The sequence below is a fragment of the Scyliorhinus torazame genome, chromosome 18, assembly GCF_047496885.1.
Source record: "Scyliorhinus torazame isolate Kashiwa2021f chromosome 18, sScyTor2.1, whole genome shotgun sequence".
NCBI classification, from domain to species: domain Eukaryota; kingdom Metazoa; phylum Chordata; class Chondrichthyes; order Carcharhiniformes; family Scyliorhinidae; genus Scyliorhinus; species Scyliorhinus torazame.
The window spans coordinates 56,353,953-56,372,652 of NC_092724.1; the positions used below are offsets into that span (position 1 = coordinate 56,353,953).

General features: G+C 48.8%; 1 protein-coding gene across 2 annotated transcripts in view; it reads right to left on the reverse strand.

The window, feature by feature from the left end:
* Positions 1–18,700, reverse strand: part of kdm4b (lysine (K)-specific demethylase 4B) — a 1,116,292-nt gene that overhangs the window by 709,752 nt on the left and 387,840 nt on the right. The window lies entirely within an intron of this gene.

Sequence of the window (18,700 nt, forward strand, 5' to 3'; positions counted from 1 at the left end):
GATCAGGCCTCTCAGTTAGAGAATGATACCAGGGATCAGGCCTCTCAGTTAGAGAATGATACCAGGGACCAGGCTTCTCAGTTAGAGAATGATACCAGGAATCAGGCCTCTCAGTTCGGGAATCATACCAGGGATCAGGCCTCTCAGTTAGAGAATGATACCAGTGATCAGGCCTCTTAGATAGAGGATGATACCAGGGACCAGGCTTCTCAGTTCGAGAATCATACCAGGGATCAGGCCTCTCAGTTCGGGAATCATACCAGGGATCAGGCCTCTCAGTTAGAGAATGATACCAGGGATCAGGCCTCTCAGTTAGAGAATGATACCAGGGACCAGGCTTCTCAGTTCGAGAATGATACCAGGAATCAGGCCTCTCAGTTCGGGAATCATACCAGGGATCAGGCCTCTCAGTTAGAGGATGATACCGGGGATCAAACCTCTCAGTTGGAGAATGATACCAGGGATCAGGCCTCTCAGTTAGAGAATGATACCAAGGATCAGACCTTGCAGTTAGAGGATGATACCAAGGATCAGACCTTGCAGTTAGAGGATGATACCAAGGATCAGACCTTGCAGTTAGAGGATGTAACCAGGGATCAGGCCTCTCAGTTAGAGAATGATACCAGGAATCAGGCCTCTCAGTTAGAGAATCATACCAGGGATCAAACCTCTCAGTTAGAGAATGATACCAGGGATCAGGCCTCTTAGTTAGAGAATGATATCAGGAATCAGGCCTCTCAAGAGTTTGATACCAGGAATTCGGCCTCTCAGTTCGACAATAATACCAGGAATCAGGCCTCTCAGTTAGAGGATGATGCCAACTACTCCACCATTGCTAAAGTATCCAATTAAATACTGGGAAGCCTGAAGCCAGTGTTTTCAGTCCTGGTTCCAAACACTCTACCCTTGCGACTGACTCCAGTCCTCTCTCGAGTAACAGTCTGAGATTAATCCAGTCTGTTTACAACCTTGGTGTTATAGCTGACCAGAAGATGAGCTTCTGATCACATAGAATCCTTGCAGTGCAGAATGAGGCCATCTCATCCTGTTAATGGTGGAGCTGGAGAAAAGATGGTGCAACGTGTTCACTTTTAGGACGTATGCCTGAATCCAGCTTCGAACGATGAGGTGAGAGAGTCTCCCTTCTGAGTTTAAGGTGTTTAGGATGAATTTCTTTGAGCCTGAAGTCCAAATCTGGGGTAAAGAGGATGGGAAATCTGGCAGGTTTTTGGCCTAAAGACCAACACGTGCCAGAATTCTCCAGCTATTGGGTTTCTCTTTTATCGCCGGCATCGCACCCCCGCCTGCGGGTTTCCCGGCGGGTTGGGTCGCTTCATTGGGAAATCCCATTGACAAGCAGCAGAGGAGAGAATCCCGCGGCCAGCGAACGGCAGGCCACCGAGGAACGCGCTGCTGAAGTACCGGAAAATCCCGACTGCTGGAGGACAGGAGTTCTGGCTGATGCAAAGAGGCATTGCTGGTAAAGTGACACCACTCATCAGATTATTTGCATCGCCTGAGCACCCAGATTAATGGAAAGGCACAGTTGGGCCCCACAGGAATTTCCAGTCACGGGTCATGGACTGGAAGACCACAGCTGGAGGTAGGCCCAATGAAATTGGTCCCTCTCCTGGACATGTTGGTGTCTTATCCAACCAGCCAGGCTGGCTAGTCTCCAGGGGACGCGTGACAACATCGCACTAACTCCTCGCTCCACCTTTCCAACAAGGCAGGAATCCAGGGTTTTTCCACAGAACTCTTGGATACAGGTTGTAAATATTCAATGACCTGAAAGAGCCTGGCGAGGTTGGCAGCGGAAGTCAGCAGTACACTGGGATATCCATCATGCCACACTTCTGGTGACAATGTTGGACTTGTGAACTTTGCCCCTCAGATCTACAAGGCGTTAAACTGCTCCATTCAGTCGCACTTATAAATATAACTGCGTAAAGCAAAATTTACTTCCAAAGAACATATTGTGGCATTTCACATGAAAGTTTATTGAGCACCAATGTGTTTGGATGTTCGTCAGTGACTTGTCAAGCTCCTGTCGGCTCCTGAACCTTGCCAGATGGTCTGGGAATGAAAGTCAACTTGCTTCTCACGCAACAACTGGCTGATCTGGCAGCAGTACTGCGAGGTCAGCCAAGCTCGCTTGATTTTGCTTCTCCCTTCTCTGGGAATCATTGAATTTGGCAGTCATGGTTCAGAGGGTAAGCGCACTTGGCAAGATAAACCCTGAGCCTTTTGGACCCAGGGAATCCTTGGTGCATTGGCTGGCTGTAGCTGGGGCTCAGCCTGGGATGGGTCACTTTGTCAGAAAGGACATCAGAGTCCGTCAGATTGAGATGTGTCTCCTAAAGCTTCCCAGGCTGACACTAGCTAACTCAGGAAAGCTTGGGAATTGAAGTTGGGGACAGCCCAAGATAAGGGAAAACACTACTGGGGCAGTTTGTGCCGGATTTATATGGAGAGAGCGCCACTGGCAGATATCCTGGACATTGACAGAGCTCACAAATAGAAATCTAAGCCCCCTCAGGACAAGCGGGACTGAAAACTCGCATTACTTTGATCTCCATGTGCTGCTTTTGATGCCCACAATCACTTATATCACATCCAACTGGGGAAGCCTGGCCATAGAGGCTGAGGGTCTCTGCTTACATGCTGCTCTCCAGACTTGGAAGATATAAGAGCTAATGCCACAAGGTGGAGGGCGGCACGATGGCACAGTGGTTAGCACTTCTGCCTCACAGCACCAGGGTTGAGCTCGGGTTCAATTCCGGCATTGGGTCAATGTCTGTGTGGAGTTTGTACGTTCTTCTCATGTCTGCGTGAGCTTCCTCCAGGTGCCCCAGTTTCCTCTCAGTTCAAAGGTGTGCAGGTTAGGTGGGATGGCCATGCTAAATTGTCCCCAAGAGTTGAGGGATGTGCAGGTTAGGTTATGGGGATCGGGCGTGAGCGGGCAAGGGTGCTCATTCGAAGAGCCGGTGCAGACACAATGGGCCGACTAGCCTCCTTCTGCACTGTAGGGATTCTGTGAGATTCTAATGTCATATTCCAAGCAGGGAAATTACACTCAAAAGGAGTCAGGGTCGGGAATATGGTTACAACACTACGGCCCTGATTCTCTGGCCCAGGTTCCTGGGCTCACTGGACACCCACGATCACAAAATTAGTCCTTAAAGCTGTATCAACTAAGAGCTGGGCAGTTGCTCCATGCAAAGCTAGTGATCGCCCCCACTGGAAACCGGGGTCCTGAGGGCGTGACTCCTTGCAGGTTTGCTGTTCTTCAAAACAGGATTATTATAACGATTATTTCAATCTGGTTATTCTCTGGTAAATCTGATTGACAGCAAACAGCTCCATCCCAGTAAGAGAAACAGCTTAGATTTGAATCAGATGAGTGTTTGATCATAAAGGCACGCTCTTAATCCCCATAAGGTTTGGCTGTGTAAATACTGTAAGTTTAAAATGAGCTGTAATGTAAAACGCCAGCAGCTTATTTTCCCCAGGCAGATATTTGAATAGATACTTCTCGGGTACCTGCATGGTATCCCAGAGTGCACTAGTTTCATTCGACACTTTCAATTTATTAAGCAACTTTGTTGTTTTGTCTGTTGGGAGCTCAGCTTCTTATCATTTCTTTCCGTGCCTTTTATTTTAATCCTCACATTCCATCCTTTGCTCTGGCAAAGTTACCTGGGATCAACTGTAGCAACCCACTTCTGAACAGATTTTTAAAAGAGGATTTATTCCTTTCTCAGAGGTACAAAGCCAATGCGCAGAGTGGAAAGGGCAAGCCCTTAATCCGTCTCCTTGTTTGCTCCAACAAACAATACAAATTCAAATTGAATCCAGTTTGTGGGCTCCACAAGAGGGACACACGAGATCCAGGCTGACCAAGGGCAGGCATCCCACCCTTGACCCTACCTTTGGCCTTAGCCAAAAATGGCTGACCAGCTAGCTCAGCAGACTGGGAAGTTAGCCTTACTAGTTAGTGTCATGATATTCAGGTAAACATCATAGCACATACATACATACATACTGATGGACAGATCAACGGACCAATCGACACACACAACACGACAGCCAATCACAGGCAAGAGCATACACAGTACAAAACAGGGAACACGACACTTCCTGGGCACTCGAGCAGGAGACGGCTCAGGGCACGGAGCTCATTACAAGCCACTCAGACGTCCACCATGTGCTGAGTGCCACTACACGCTAGAATTAGGAGTAGTTCCACAGAATCAAGGGTCACGATCGAACTTCAGTAAACAGTTTACCAGTGTAAATAGATGTTTGAAATAAAACTGCGTTACACCATTCGCAACCGTGTTGGTTCGTCTGTGTAGTAGAGTACCCAACACTTCATAGTACCAGGAGTGACTTTGGTACCTACCTACAAATCCTCCGGAATCTGCCATCCTGCGCCATGGACACCGTCAACACACCGCAGCCGCTGCAAGTCGCTGGAAACCTCGGCGTTAATTGGAAGCTGTTCAAACAGCGCTTCCAGATCGTTCTGGAAGCCAACAAAAAGGAAAGCGCCTCAGACACCAGAAAGGTCGCCATCCTCCTCACCACGGCAGGTCAACACGCCACCCATGTCTACAACTCCCTGGTGTTCGCGGAAGGCGAGGACAAGACCAAATACAAAACGGTCCTTCTCAAGCTCGACCAACACTTCAACGTCGAGGTCAATGAGAGCTTCGAGAGGTATCTCTTCCAGCAGCGCCTGCAAGGTAAGGATGAGCCATTTCAGTCATTCCTTACGCATCTCCGCATCCTCGCGCAGTCCTGCGGTTACGACACCACCTCCGATTCCATGATTCGGGACCAGATCGTTTTTGGGGTCACCTCAGGCACCCTACGCCAGCAGCTCTTAAAAATAAAAGGCCTCAATTAGCCTCCGCGAGGCAGGCGCCCCACGAGGCCGAACGGGTCCAGGCGATCAAGTTCCTCCCGGCCCGCGGCCCGGACGAAGGTGGCCATTTTGTGCGTTTTTCGAGGCCTCCCGCGCTTGTGCGCGCCAAAAACTACGGCAACACTGAGGGACGTGATGCGCAGGCACGCTCGACGCAAGACCGAACTGCGCATGCGCAGTGGCGCAACAAACACCATGACGTCACGACGTGCGGCAACTGTGGAGCCGCACATTTAACGCGGCAATGTCCCGCAAGAACCCGACAATGCCTTCGCTGTGGCAAGGTGGGCCACTACACTGCTTGCTGTCGAGCAGCTCAACCTGTCAATGTTCCCCAACTCCGACAACCTCGCAGGGACGTCCGGACCATTCAGCCTCCTTATTACGAATCTTGCCCAGACGATATCCAGACCAGTGACACAGACGGCCGGGACGCCTTCCATGTTGCGGTCATTGATGGGAACCGAATGTCTCCAGCCAGGACCCACCATCCGGTGCAAGTTAACACGATCAATCCGGGTGATGAATGGTGTGCCACCCTAACGGTCAACCGATCACCGATAACATTCCGTCTGGACACTGGCGCCTCCGCCAACCTCATAGCATGGTCAGCCTTCTACCCCATGAAGGTCAGACCACCAATTCGGCCGTACCGTTGCAGGATGGTCGACTACAATGGGAACGTTAACCCGGCTATGGGATCCTACCAGCTCCAGGTGACACATAACACACACACGGCCACACTCTCATTCGAGATAGTCGGATCATTGAAGGACTCCCTGCTAGGCGCACAGGCATGCAAGGCCCTCCACCTCGTGCAACAAGTCCACTCTCTCTCTCTCCAGACGGCACATCTGACTTCCCGGATGCAGAGTTCAGCGCACAGCTCCAATCGCTCCTCGCCCACAACCAGGAGGCATTCGAGGGCAGGGGAACACTGCCCTACACCTACAGAATTCGGCTCAAACCGGACGCCACCCCGGTCATTCACGCACCTCGCAGGGTCCCAGCGCCACTCAAAGACCGCCTCAAGCAACAGCTGCAGGATCTCCAGGACCAAGGTGTGCTATCCCGGGTCACGGAGCCCACGCCATGGGTCAGCTCCATGGTGTGTGCTAAGAAGCCCTCCGGCGAGCTCTGAATTCTGCATTGATCCAAAGGACCTCAACTACAACATAATGAGGGAACATTACCCCATACACAAACGGGAAGAGATCATAAGCGAAATGGCCCGGGCTAAAATCTTCACGAAACTGGATGCCGCGAAGGGTTTTTGGCAGATCCGTCCAGCCGAAAGCTGTGCACCTTCAACACCCCTTTCGGCAGGTTCTGCTACAACCGGATGCCATTTGTCATCATCTCGGCATCCGAGGTCTTTCATAGGATCATGGAGCAGATGATGGAAGGCATCGAAGGGGTGCGCGTCTACGTGGACGACGTCATCATTTGGTCCACCACGCCACAGGAGCACATCTATCGTCTCCAGCGCGTCTTTGCGTGCATACGCGAAAACGGCCTGCGCCTCAACCGAGCCAAGTGTTCTTTCGGCCAAACCGAGCTGAAGTTCCTGGGGGACCACATTTCCCGGTCAGGGGTCCGTCTGGATGCAGACAAGGTGAGCGCCATCACAGCCATGCGCAGCCGGCAGACAAGAAAGCAGCGCTACACTTCCTAGGCATGGTCAACTTCCTGGGGAAGTTCATTCCCAACCTTGCCTCCCACACGACAGCGCTGAGCCAACTCGTCAAGAAGTCCACGGAGTTCCAGTGGCTACACACACACCAGCAGGAATGGGAGGAGCTCAAACTTAAGCTCACCACAGCACCGGTATTGGTGTTTTTCGACACATCTCGTGCCACTAAAATCTCAACTGATGCCAGCCAGTCTGGCATTGGGGCGGCACTCCTACAGCGGGATGGCACTGCGTCATGGGCCCCAGTCGCCTATGCCTCGCGGGCCATGACCCCCACAGAACAGCGCTACGCACAAATCGAAAAGGAGTGCCTGGGCTTGCTATCCGGGTTGGACAAGTTTCATGACCATGTGTATGGTCTCCCCTGGTTTACGTTGAGACTGACCACCGCCCCCTGGTCAGCATCATAAATAAGGACCTGAACGAGATGACCCCTTGCCTCCAGCGAATCCTACTTAAACTTAGGAGATATGTCTTCCAACTGGTCTACACCCCGGGTAAGGACCTTATCATTGCGGATGCCCTATCTAGAGCAGTGAGCACACAGCCAGATACGGAGGGGTTCGTTTGTCAGGTCGAGGCGCAGGTGGCTTTCACATCGGCAAATCTGCCAGCTGACGACTCCAGTCTGGCCCGTATTCGCTGACAGACTGCGGCTGACCCCCTTCTACAACGTGTGATGCGCCACATGACGGGAGGGTGGCTCAAAGGGCAGTGCCCGCAGTTCTACAATGTCCGAGACGACTTGGCCGTCATTGATGGTGTCCTTCTAAAGCTGGACCGGATTGTGATTCCGCACAGCATGCACAAGCTGGTCCTCGACCAACTACACGAAGGCCACCTGGGGGTCGAGAAGTGCAGACGGAGGGCCCGAGAGGCGGTATACTGGCCGGGCATCAGTAATGACATTGCCAATATGGTGCTCTACTGCCCCACCTGCCAAAGGTTTCAATCGGCGCAACCTCCTGAGACGCTTCTGCCCCATGAGCTGGTGACGTCCCCCTGGGCGAAGGTGGGTGTGGACCTCTTTCACGCGCTCGGCAGGGACTATGTCATCATCATTGACAACTTTTCCATCTATCCAGAGGTCATACGCCTGCACGATTTGACGTTGTCCGCTGTCATCAGGGCTTGCAAAGACACCTTCGCTCGCCACGGCATTCCGATGGCTGTCATGTCGAACAATGGGCCCTGTTTCGCCAGCCAGGAATGGTCATCTTTTGCTGCCTCGTATGGTTTCACACACGTGACGTCCAGCCCTCTGTATCCCCAGTCCAATGGAAAGGCGGAGAAGGGCATTCACATTGTCAAGCAGCTCCTCTGCAAGGCCGCTGCTGCCAGATCGGATTTCTGCCTAGCCCTGCTGGCCTATCGCTCGGCCCCACTAGCCACTGGCCTCACCAGCCCAGCTGTTGATGGGTCGCGCCCTCAGGACCACTGAGCCTTCCATTCTGGCATCCACAACCAACCATGCTCCGGTACTACACAGAATGCAACAGCAGCGCGGTCGCCAGAAGAGGGCATATGACACACGGGCAACTGATATTCCCGCCCTGGCCCCTGGGGACGAAGTCCGCATCCATCTACCAGAAGGTAGCTGGTCAGCACCTGCCGAAGTTCTCCGACGCGTGGCTCCCCGCTCGTTCCTGGTTTGCATGCCTGATGGATCCATTCGTAGGCGCAATCGCCGGGCTCTTCGCCTCCTTCCACGCTCGCTATGGGACCTTACACCGACACCGCGCCCGCCTGATGTTCCTGATATCGACTTCGTGGAGCTGCCTCACACCATGCCCCTTCCGTCGTCGCCCGTGGCCAGGCTCATTCGTCAGCCGGTGTTTCCAGACCTACCCTTGAGGCGGTCAACCCAAATTCGTCGCCCACCTTCTAGATTGGACTTATGAGACTGCTTGTACATTGAACTCATACTACCACTGTGTTAATATGTTTCTATTCTTATCGTTACAGGAATTTGTTTTGTCGTTCAACATTTCCCCGTTCTTTGTTTATGGTACAACCTCATTGTTATGTCGCACCTGATATCGCCCCTTGTATATAGTTTAGCCCCATGTACATGCTGTAAATATTGCACACACACACATTTAGCTACATTCAGTACACATCTCTATTTATGACCAAGTAGGCACATGTTCTTGTAAAAAAAGGGGGATGTCAGGTAAACATCATAGCACATACATACATACATACATACTGATGGACACATCAACGGACCAATCACCACACACAACACAACAGCCAATCACAGGCAAGAGCATACACAGTACAAAAAAGGGAACACGACACCTCCTGGGCACTTGAGCAGGAGACGGCTCAGGGCACGGAGCTCATTACAAGCCACTCAGACATCCACCATGTGCTGAGTGCCACTACACTCTAGAATTAGGAGTAGTTCCACAGAATCAAGGGTCATGATCGAACCTCAGTAAACAGTTTACCAGTGTAAATAGATGTTTGAAATAAAACTACGTTGTACCATTCGCAACCGTGTTGGTTCGTCTGTGTAGCAGAGTACCCAACACTTCAGTTAGTATGTTTGATTTTGATACTCCCTGCCTCAACCCAGATTTCATTAATTGTATTAAAATTCCACCAGCTCCGGCGGAACTTGAAGCCCTGTCGCCAAAACATTCGCCTGGATCTCTGGATTACTGGTTCACTGAAACGACCACTATGCCCCCACCACCCTGCCTAAATCAGTGGAGCACGACTTGCATATTTAAATTACATCTACATCTGTTGAATCAGAAACAGGGCATTGGATATTGGACTGAGCAGTTCAGAGGAACCAGGTCTCTCAACCCAAGTCGAGTTTGTTTATAACAGTTGTTTGAACTCAGGGTTTGAATTACAGCCTTGAACTCAGTCCCTGGTAACAATCTTCATTTAGAAAATTCACTGTTTCCGCATCTGTGCTGCTTTCAATTGATTTTTTTTTTAAGAAGGTTCGGGGCCATCAGTGAGCTCCTGAAAATAAGAAGCCAGGGATTGATGTCGACGGCATCAATACTGCAGGCTCTCCATCACTGAACTATTTGTGCTTGAAAACAGGGGCATTTAATGTCTAATAAATAAAATGACTTCACAATATCCTGGACACTGGGGTCAAGATGCCCAAAACAGAAAAATATAATGCCGCAAATTTGCCAGCAGCGGTATAAAAAAGATTAAATAAACTGGTACCTGGCACAACTGATTGCAACATATACAATTCTCAGGGGGTTAGACAGGTAAAATGTTGGGAGGATGTTTCCAGTCATGGGAGAGTGGACGACTAGAGGGCATAGTCGCAGAATAAGGGGTTGCCCATTCCAGATGGTTTTGCGGAAGAATTTCTTCTCTCAGAGAGGGGTGGATCTTTGGAATTCTTTACCCCAGGAAGCTGTGGAGGCTGAGTCCTTGAACATTTTCTGTGCTGAGATCGTCAAGTTTTTAATGAACAGGCTGAATGGCCTAGTCCTGTTCCTATTTCTTATGGTCTTATAAGACTGAGCAACAGGCAGGGTTGCCAACTCTGGTTAAATGTATTGCTGGAGGTTTTATCACATGACTTGCACCTACATTCCAGCAATTTGTCGGCGAACACATCCATCCATGTGACGGATGGCTTTCCTGCACCAGTAGGAAAGCAAAAAGATCATTATCCAATAGGATGATGCTTGACCATCAGTCAAACAGCATTTTGTCTCCTGTTTTCAACATTCATGTATGTGGTAAAAATAAAAGCTCAAAGAAAATGACAAAACAAAATGTTTCAATGTCCCGATGAATTTTCTCCAGGGTTGCACACAGCAGTGTCCTGGGGATTGGCCTTCAATTCCTGGAGATTCCAGGCTAATCCTGGAGGGTTGGCAACCCTAGCAACAGGAGACGTCATACTCAGAGCTGTCTAAGGACCTTGATCAGTGAACCACAACACTGACACTGTGAATTACAGCTTCCAGGGCCATGCAAAACATGCCATAACAAAAACATGTGGCTGATATAAAGTTACCAAGGGGTTACTGATGAAGAACAGCAAGTACAACTCTGTATATGTGCCTTTCTGATCTACCTTGTTCTTCTTTTTTAGTCATAAATCTCACTGCTGACATGTTCTTGAGTTGGACAAGTTTGCAAACCCACCACGGCAACTCACAGGAGTGGAATTAAGATAAAAACGACACCAGGCCAATGAAGGTAACCTGCTCCAAGAGGTGTTTTTTTTTAAAGGCATTGAAAGAGGAAAGAGAGATAGCAGCTAGAAGTTTAGAGAGGGAGTTCCAGAACTTACAGCTCAAGATACCTAAAGGCACGACTACCAATCCTAGAACGAAGGATGTTGGGGGCGCTCAAGATGCCAGAACTGGAGGGACACAGAGCTCGAGAGTTGTAGGGCTGGAATCACTGTAGAGGAGTGAGGCCATGGTGGGATTTGAACACAAGGGGGCAGGCATTTCTGTTCCAACCCACCCCAGGACTGGGAATTCCCACCCGAGGTCACCAGACCTTTTCCTTGTCTGTTGAATTCTCCATCCGGCCCGTGACGATTCCCGCAGTGGGCAGGACTGGAAGATTTAGGCCAAGAATGGGAATGTTAAAACTTAGGCATTAGTGGGCTGGGAACGAATGTAGGCCAGTGAGCACAGAGTGATGGGCCAATGGGACTTGGTGTGAGTAGAGATACAGACAGCAGAATGTTTTGATGATCTCAAGTTCACGGTACCACAGTGGTTAGCACTGTTGCTTCACAGTACCAGAGCACGAGGGTACCAGGTTCGATTCCTGACTTGGGTCACTGTTGCGTGGAGTCTGAACGTTCTCCCGATGTCTGCATGGGTTTCCTCCGGGTGCTCCGGTTTCCTCCCACAAGTCCCCAAAAGACGTGCTGTTAGGTAATTTGGACATTCTAAATTCTCCCTGTGTACCTGGAGAGGCGCCGGAATGTGGCAACTAGGGGCTTTTCACAGTAACTTCATTGCAGTGTTAATGTAAGCCTACTTGTGACAATAAAGATTATTATTTATGAAGGGTTAGGTGATGCATGGCCAGGACAGCAATGGAATAATTTGTGATAATTAATAATGACAGTATGGAGGAGGGTTTCAGCAGATGTGGGTGGGTTCAGATGGGGCAGACATGGATGATGTTATGAGGGACACTAACCATTGTATGATTCGTTATTAAACCTAATGAACATGTAAACAGAGTGGGGAAAACACAGAAGAAAGAAGATCAGAGCAACGAGGAGAGAAAACATGAATGTCACTTGGCTAAACTTTGTGCCTTGCGATGGACATAGCCTGGTGTTTCCTCATAAGGAGACATCTCAGGAGGATAGTTCAAGGCTACCAACCAGGCTTTGTCCACAGTTGACAGATTTAAGTGACCGTTTCTGTGGCCCAGGGTTCACTGATTTTTGCCCCTCATTGTATTTCTCAAAAAGGCAGTGGAACCAAATTAAAATTCCCAATAATCCAACCTCAAGCACAGAAAGCCATTGTGAAAGTGTAACGTAGAAAAGAACTTCTGTGGTGTCCATGTGCAATGATATATTGACATGCTGCGCATTTATATTGTTGCTCCACATCGGGACACCAACAATTATCCCTCAAAGTCTGGATGGAGCTGGTACAGAAATCCAAAAAGTTTCATCACCATCAACCACAATCCAAAAACAGTATGGAGAGAAGTTCATTTTAATTTCAGTCAATGCTGCTCATTCAGGAGGTGCTTTCCTGCATTCACTGTTAGCAGCATTGTCATGTCAGCCTGCTTCAGCCAGTGGAGCTCTCCCTCAAAGTTCAAAGTTGAAGTTAAAATCCTAAAGAATTGAGCACTTAATTTAAAACTGGCATACGAGTGCGAGCACCGAGGATGTGATGTCTCACTGGAGGCAACGGCCAAGAGTTCCTGTTTTTTGCCCAATTGGGAATCTAGGCAGAAAATGAAATAAAAAACAGAAAATGCTGCAAAGACTCAGCAGGTCTGGCAGCATCTGTGGAGAGAGGGAGGGGAGGGGAGGGGAGGGGAGGGGGGTCACTGTCTGTGTGGAGTCTGCACTTTCTCCCCGTGTTTGCGTGGGTTTCCTCCCACAGTCACAAGAAGTCCAGGTTAGGTGGGTTGGCCATGCTAAATTGCCCCCTTAAGTGTCCAAAGGTTAGGTGGGGTTACAGGGATAGGCTGGAGGATTGGGCCTGGGTAGGGTTCTCTTTCAGGGGGGTTGGTTCAGACTTGATTGGCCGAATGGCCATCTTATTTATTCTATGAGAGAAACGGAGTTAACGTTAAAGTCCACATGACTTTTTCACCCAGAGGGTGTGGGAATCAGGAACTCACTGCCTGAAAGGGTGGGAGAGGCAGGAACCCTCATAACACTTAAGAAGCATTTAGATGACCTCTTGAAAACGCCATAGCATACAAGGCTATGGATCAAGTGCTGTAAAATGGGATTAGAGTAGATCGGTGCTTGATGGCTGACGCTGACATGATGGGCCGAAGGGCCTCTTTCCATGTTATAAAACTGTAGGACTTCTTCAGAGTTTTCTCCACATATGCTGCCAGACCTGATGAGTATTTCCAGCACCTTCTGTTGTGATTTCAGATTTCCAGCATCCACAGCATCTTGCTTTCATTTTGGACAAAAAATGAGCTGGTTTAAAGAAGTTTTTCTTTGCTCGAGATTCTGAAACTCATTACTTTCCCCGAAAGTAATATCTGCCAGGAACCTGAGCAACTGGCAGCATTTTAGAACATCATTTAAGAAGAGTACATTATGAACAAATATCCCTTGATATATTTAACAATAACCAGATGCAGTTTTATTCAGACGGCCGAAAATGGCTTCATCACACAAACTGCACTTTGCTAATTAGTGAGTAATCAGCTTATAAATAACTAAAAATGACTTTTAAAAACTATACAGAGCCATTTGCTAATTATATTGGTGTACAGCAGTCAGTTTCTTAGCAAATTAAAATGATATATTTAAAAGCTTTTAAAACTTGTTAATTAGTGGTCTTGCAGCCATTAAATAGCTTAATTTTAAGAGCCTCCGAAGGAGTACAAATGGACGCATCAGTTGGAAGTTGCCATGGTGATTAATTTGATCCATGACTAGTTTAGCAGGTGTGGCCAGCTTCTATTGCAATAGTTTTTTAAACGAGTGCTAAAGATTGCAGAAACACAATTTGTGCTGGACATAATTTGTCCTGGACTCTCCTTGATCTTTTCCATCGAAGCAGTTGATTCGCTGAAAAAAAGGCTCAACTCCATCGGTTGTCTTTTGATGAGGTGCTCATAGGAGGCTGTGCTGATTCAACTGGTGGCTGTAAATAAGATCCCACAGTTCGGTTTCCCCAACTCCACCCAGGTGTACCCTGAATCATAGAATCCCAACGGTGTAGGAGGCCATTTGCCCCATTGGGTCCGCACCGACCCTCGAAAGAGCACTCCCTCCAAGCCCACTCGCCCGCCCTATCCCAATAACCCCACCCACACATCTTTGGACATTAACAGGCAATTTTAGCATGGCCAATCCACCTAACCTGCACATCTTTAGACTGTGTGAGGAAACCGGAGCAGCCGGAGGAAACCCATGCAGATGCGGGGAGAAAGGACAAACTCCACACAGACAATCACCCAAAGCCGGAATTGAACCTGGGTCCCTGGCGCTGTGAAGCACCAGTGGTAACCACTGCGCCACTGGTTTATTGATTGTGAGGTATTTTGGAATGTCCTGAGGATGTGATAAGGTGGCAGATAAGTCTTCTTTCTACTATAGGACCATTAGAATGAGATAGATTGTAATCGTCTCACAGTGCTGACGGAGGTGCACCTGAATATCACTACCTCCTGGCTGCTGACCTACACCCGTGAACAACGGGCGCGATTCAACCAAAAAACGTTGGGCAAGTTGAGCAGAAATTTTTCCCGCCGGATTTTTGCGTAAGATCCAGGCTGGAATTCAGCCACACTTAGTTGTTTTGGGGGACCTCGGGGACTTTCTCCCAGCCTAGCCCACATGTGGAAATGTTTTCCAAAGCTGGGAGTAGTGCTCGCTGGCCAGACTGGCTCCTCAGAGATCAGGCCGCTGTTTGAAAGGGGGCCCCCCATCTCTGAGTGCAATTGAAGGTCCCCCCCCTCATGGGCAATGCCAACCCCCGCAGGCATGGGTATTATCCCGCCCCCCCCAAGTGAGGACATCCTGCTATGGGGTGGCTAATGTCCCCCATTTTTAGGCCCCCCCACCTCCCTTTTTGCTCCCATCCACTTTAAGGACCCCCACTCCACCCCACCAACCTTTATGAGGCCCCTTCAAATCCACCTTCACCCTCCACTCTTCCTACTCCCACTCACCCCCCCCCCCCCCCCCACCCTCTTTCCTGGACATGGCCCCCCTCAGTCCCTGATGCTTGGTAGTGCCAGGGTGCCTCCCCACCCAATGCCCAACCACCCCGGGGTTTCCAATGGCCTGGGAGGCCCCCCACCCCCCAGATGTTGTTACGACTGGTCCACCTTTGTGTGGACCAGTACTAAATAGCACCCTGGCGAGGTCTCGCAGACACGGCTGGTGAATGCCAGGTCCTTGGAGAATTCAGCGCATGCATATTTAAATGATCCGAATGGATCATTAAAATATGCAGATCGGGATCTTGCTCAAAGCCTGGTCCCCACACCAAGTCGAGCGCGACAAGGTCGCTGAATCGCGCCCAACATCCAAACCTTTGCCTGCCACACTCTGAGGATTATTGTTCTCCCTCCAAGTCAATAGTAAACCTTTTAGGGGAGTAACAAATTTCCATATGACATCCACCCAACATCTGAGCACACTCGCACCCCCAGGACTGTTCCATATTTGAAGACTCTAGGTTTGAAGGGGAATGATCCGCCAAGAACCTTCTCCTCCCGGAAGTACAGATGTGTAGAAAATCATTGCGATGCTCTCCATGGCAAAACAGCCTGCCAACACTCAACTGCCCAGGCTTGCATAGAAAGAGGAGCCAATTTTTGTGAGGCACCAGGTGTTGGCCAGAGGCTGTAAGCCTGCATCCCAGCAGCAATCAACATCTTCACAAGAGGAGGAAGGGGCGAGGAAACAGCTTTTCACTTAAGAACACAGGGAGAGAGAGAGAGAGAGACGGTGTTTAAATGATTAATAGCTGTAATTCCCTGCACACCTGCTCTCAGGGAGGTTGCCTGATCCAGGGGGTGGAGGAACTTTGGGACAAAGGAAATGGGAGGCGACAGACTACCTATCCACATCACTGTGCTCCCTTCACACTCCAAATGTCATGAAAGTGGTTTATCGGACTATGGGCAAATTGTGACGTGAATAACCCTGGCACAGGCTGCGAGAGACAACCTTGAAAACGCGCTCGTGTGAATCACTGGGTGCCGTCATTGACCATACAGGATCACACAGGGTCATAACGCCATCCTCAGACCTGACAAGCCCCAGAATGTAGCTCAAGGTGCCCTTCGGAAACTGTGAGTTCGTACAGAGAAACAAATTTTCAATTAATGCTTTGTCTAAAAAGATGCTAAAGCCGCTATATCCTCCCATAAAACACCAAATGTACTTCCAAAAGGAAAGCTAACTGGATAAATCACAATCTGTACATATCAATTTGTCTGTCATTGGGAGGTGTTCCGGTATGTGGGATTGAGTAGATTGGTCAGGCTGCAATCCAATCCATGGGCACACAGGAGATTTATTAGTCGCTTCAGCTACTTTCACAGGAGTGGATTATGTGCAACTGACTAGCATCAAAAATAGTCGCTGCTGTGCTAAATCATTTAGTCTTCCTTGCCAGTTCTCCTTCTTTGGATTGCAGGGGCCATGAATCCTTTCTGGCAGATGGTTCCATGGCACAGCTTTGTCCCCCCGCACCTCAATCAGGCCCTTCAGTCCACACAGCGATAGTCTGCAGGCTGTTCAGCTGTGGGAGGCATCACTGCCAGAGCCGATCCTGTTCTCAGTTAAGGTCCAAACGCATGAGTGTGCTTGTCCAGTAGGAGTCCCAGGAACAGGATCAACAGAGAGAATCCTGGTTAATATTTTTCTCTCCTTAAACCAGGAGGCTGAAGCCAGTTTCAGTATCGATACAGGTTTGGACGGTCGAAGGGCCTGGTCCTGTGCTGTATTGTTCTTTGTATCGATACCACCAACCACACTCTTTCCTTTCAGAAATCAACTTGGAAGGCTCATGGAGCATGGGAAAAGTGAGGTTTCTTTGCTAAAAGGCACACTTTGGTAATGAGAGAAATTGTGTGTGTGTGTGTGGGGGGCCGGGAAGAAAGAAAAGGATCTTCAAAGTTCATGGAAAGCAGAGGTCATAGAGAATGACCTGTCGAATGAGTCTTCATTTTGAAAGAAAAAATGATCATCACATTTGTCTCCCTGTCCCTCTCTTCCTCACCACCCTCCCCATGTTAACTAGTGTCCTGGCCATTATCAGCACCATTTGCAGTCTCTGTCCAGGTGGACAGTGGAAGCCAATTACCTCTGCCTTCTTTCTCCCCTGTTTAACTGAACCAGGGTGAATATATTGGACCTTGCCTCAAACATTTCACTCGATGGGCGCGATTTTCCCCGCAACCCGGCCGGCACGTGTTTTGCCCCACTGGCTAGCGCCGCAATCTTCTGGGCCAGCCCTTGTCGACGGGTTTTCCGTTGAATGCACCCCTCGCTGCCAGGAAACAGGCCATTATCATGTAATGTCAGAATGGACGAGGGCAACAGATTTGCTTCCCTTAGGGGCACAACCAGATGGATTTCTAATGACACTTTCATCGTCACCACATTATGATACAAGGTTTTTGTTCCAAAATTATTTAATTAACTGAATGCAAATTCCACAGCTGCCATGGTGGGATTTGAACTCATATCTCAGGACCTGTCCCCTGAATTAATTGTCCACACCTAGCTGCTGTATCCCTGTTGCATTTATGTTTGATAACATAAACTCAAGTCATTCAATATCCATAATGACACAATTTTACGTACAAATATATATATATGTATATATATATTTTAAAAACCCTCTTTAGCTGCAGGCTGGCAATGTTCAACAGAAACAAAATCCTCCAGGCTGTGTGAGGCCTGCTCAACTAAACAAAGCAGCAGCACATCGATTAAATCAGATGCTCACTGACCCCTATCTACTGGTGTCAGGATACAAGTGCAGATTATTGACGGCTCTGAGCTTGCCCACTACTCTCAGCTCACAGGAGCAAAGGCCAGTCAGAGCAGGGGTGTCAAGCAATCGGGGTGTATCGGACATTTCAATTGGTATTTGTGTGCACCCTGTGGTATCTCATGGGGTTGGGTGTGGGAGATTATCCCAAGATGCCAGGAGGAGGAAAGTACTTTCTGTGCCATAGTAGGTAAAATATTGTGCTTTTAAAATGAAGCTTATCACATGATATTAAAGGTCTGAATGCTTCTATTCACATTAGCAAAATGTGGACCATCAAATTATACCCTTTTCAAAAAGTGCAGTGCAAATTTGTACAATAAATCTCCTCAACCCCACTCCAAATACATATCAAGTTCCCCCTACTATTCGGTTTTTATAAGGACACAAAAGGTCCACACCGAGTTCATTCTACACAAAAACTTACTTTATTTTATAACTACTATTATGTAGAGCTCCAGTAGCTCCCCATGGAGTCTTCTCTAGTCGGTGCCTGACTGGACGACTCTATTTAAACATAGCCCAACATTGTTGGAGGTCCCCTCGTCCCGTTATCCAGGGATCTCGTACTCTGCAGGGTACATGGGTAGCTCATCATCGCTAATCCGTAAGACACGTGCAAGTTATAACAACTGTGCTGTCACAGCTATGTACTACTTGCAAAATCTTTGAGGGATGGGGCATGGATAAATTACCCTAGTCAACTCACATTTAAAACCAGCTTTGATTTTGAAATGTCTTTGCAGGAGGTTGATGCTAAGAAGATACCATCACTAAGGTGAATAGTTCAAACTGTTATTGTAATCAATTGAACTTTGCAAGACTGTAGATCAAAAAGAATCTGTTAGGTCCAGGTGGGAAGGGATTCAGAACAAAAAATAGGTA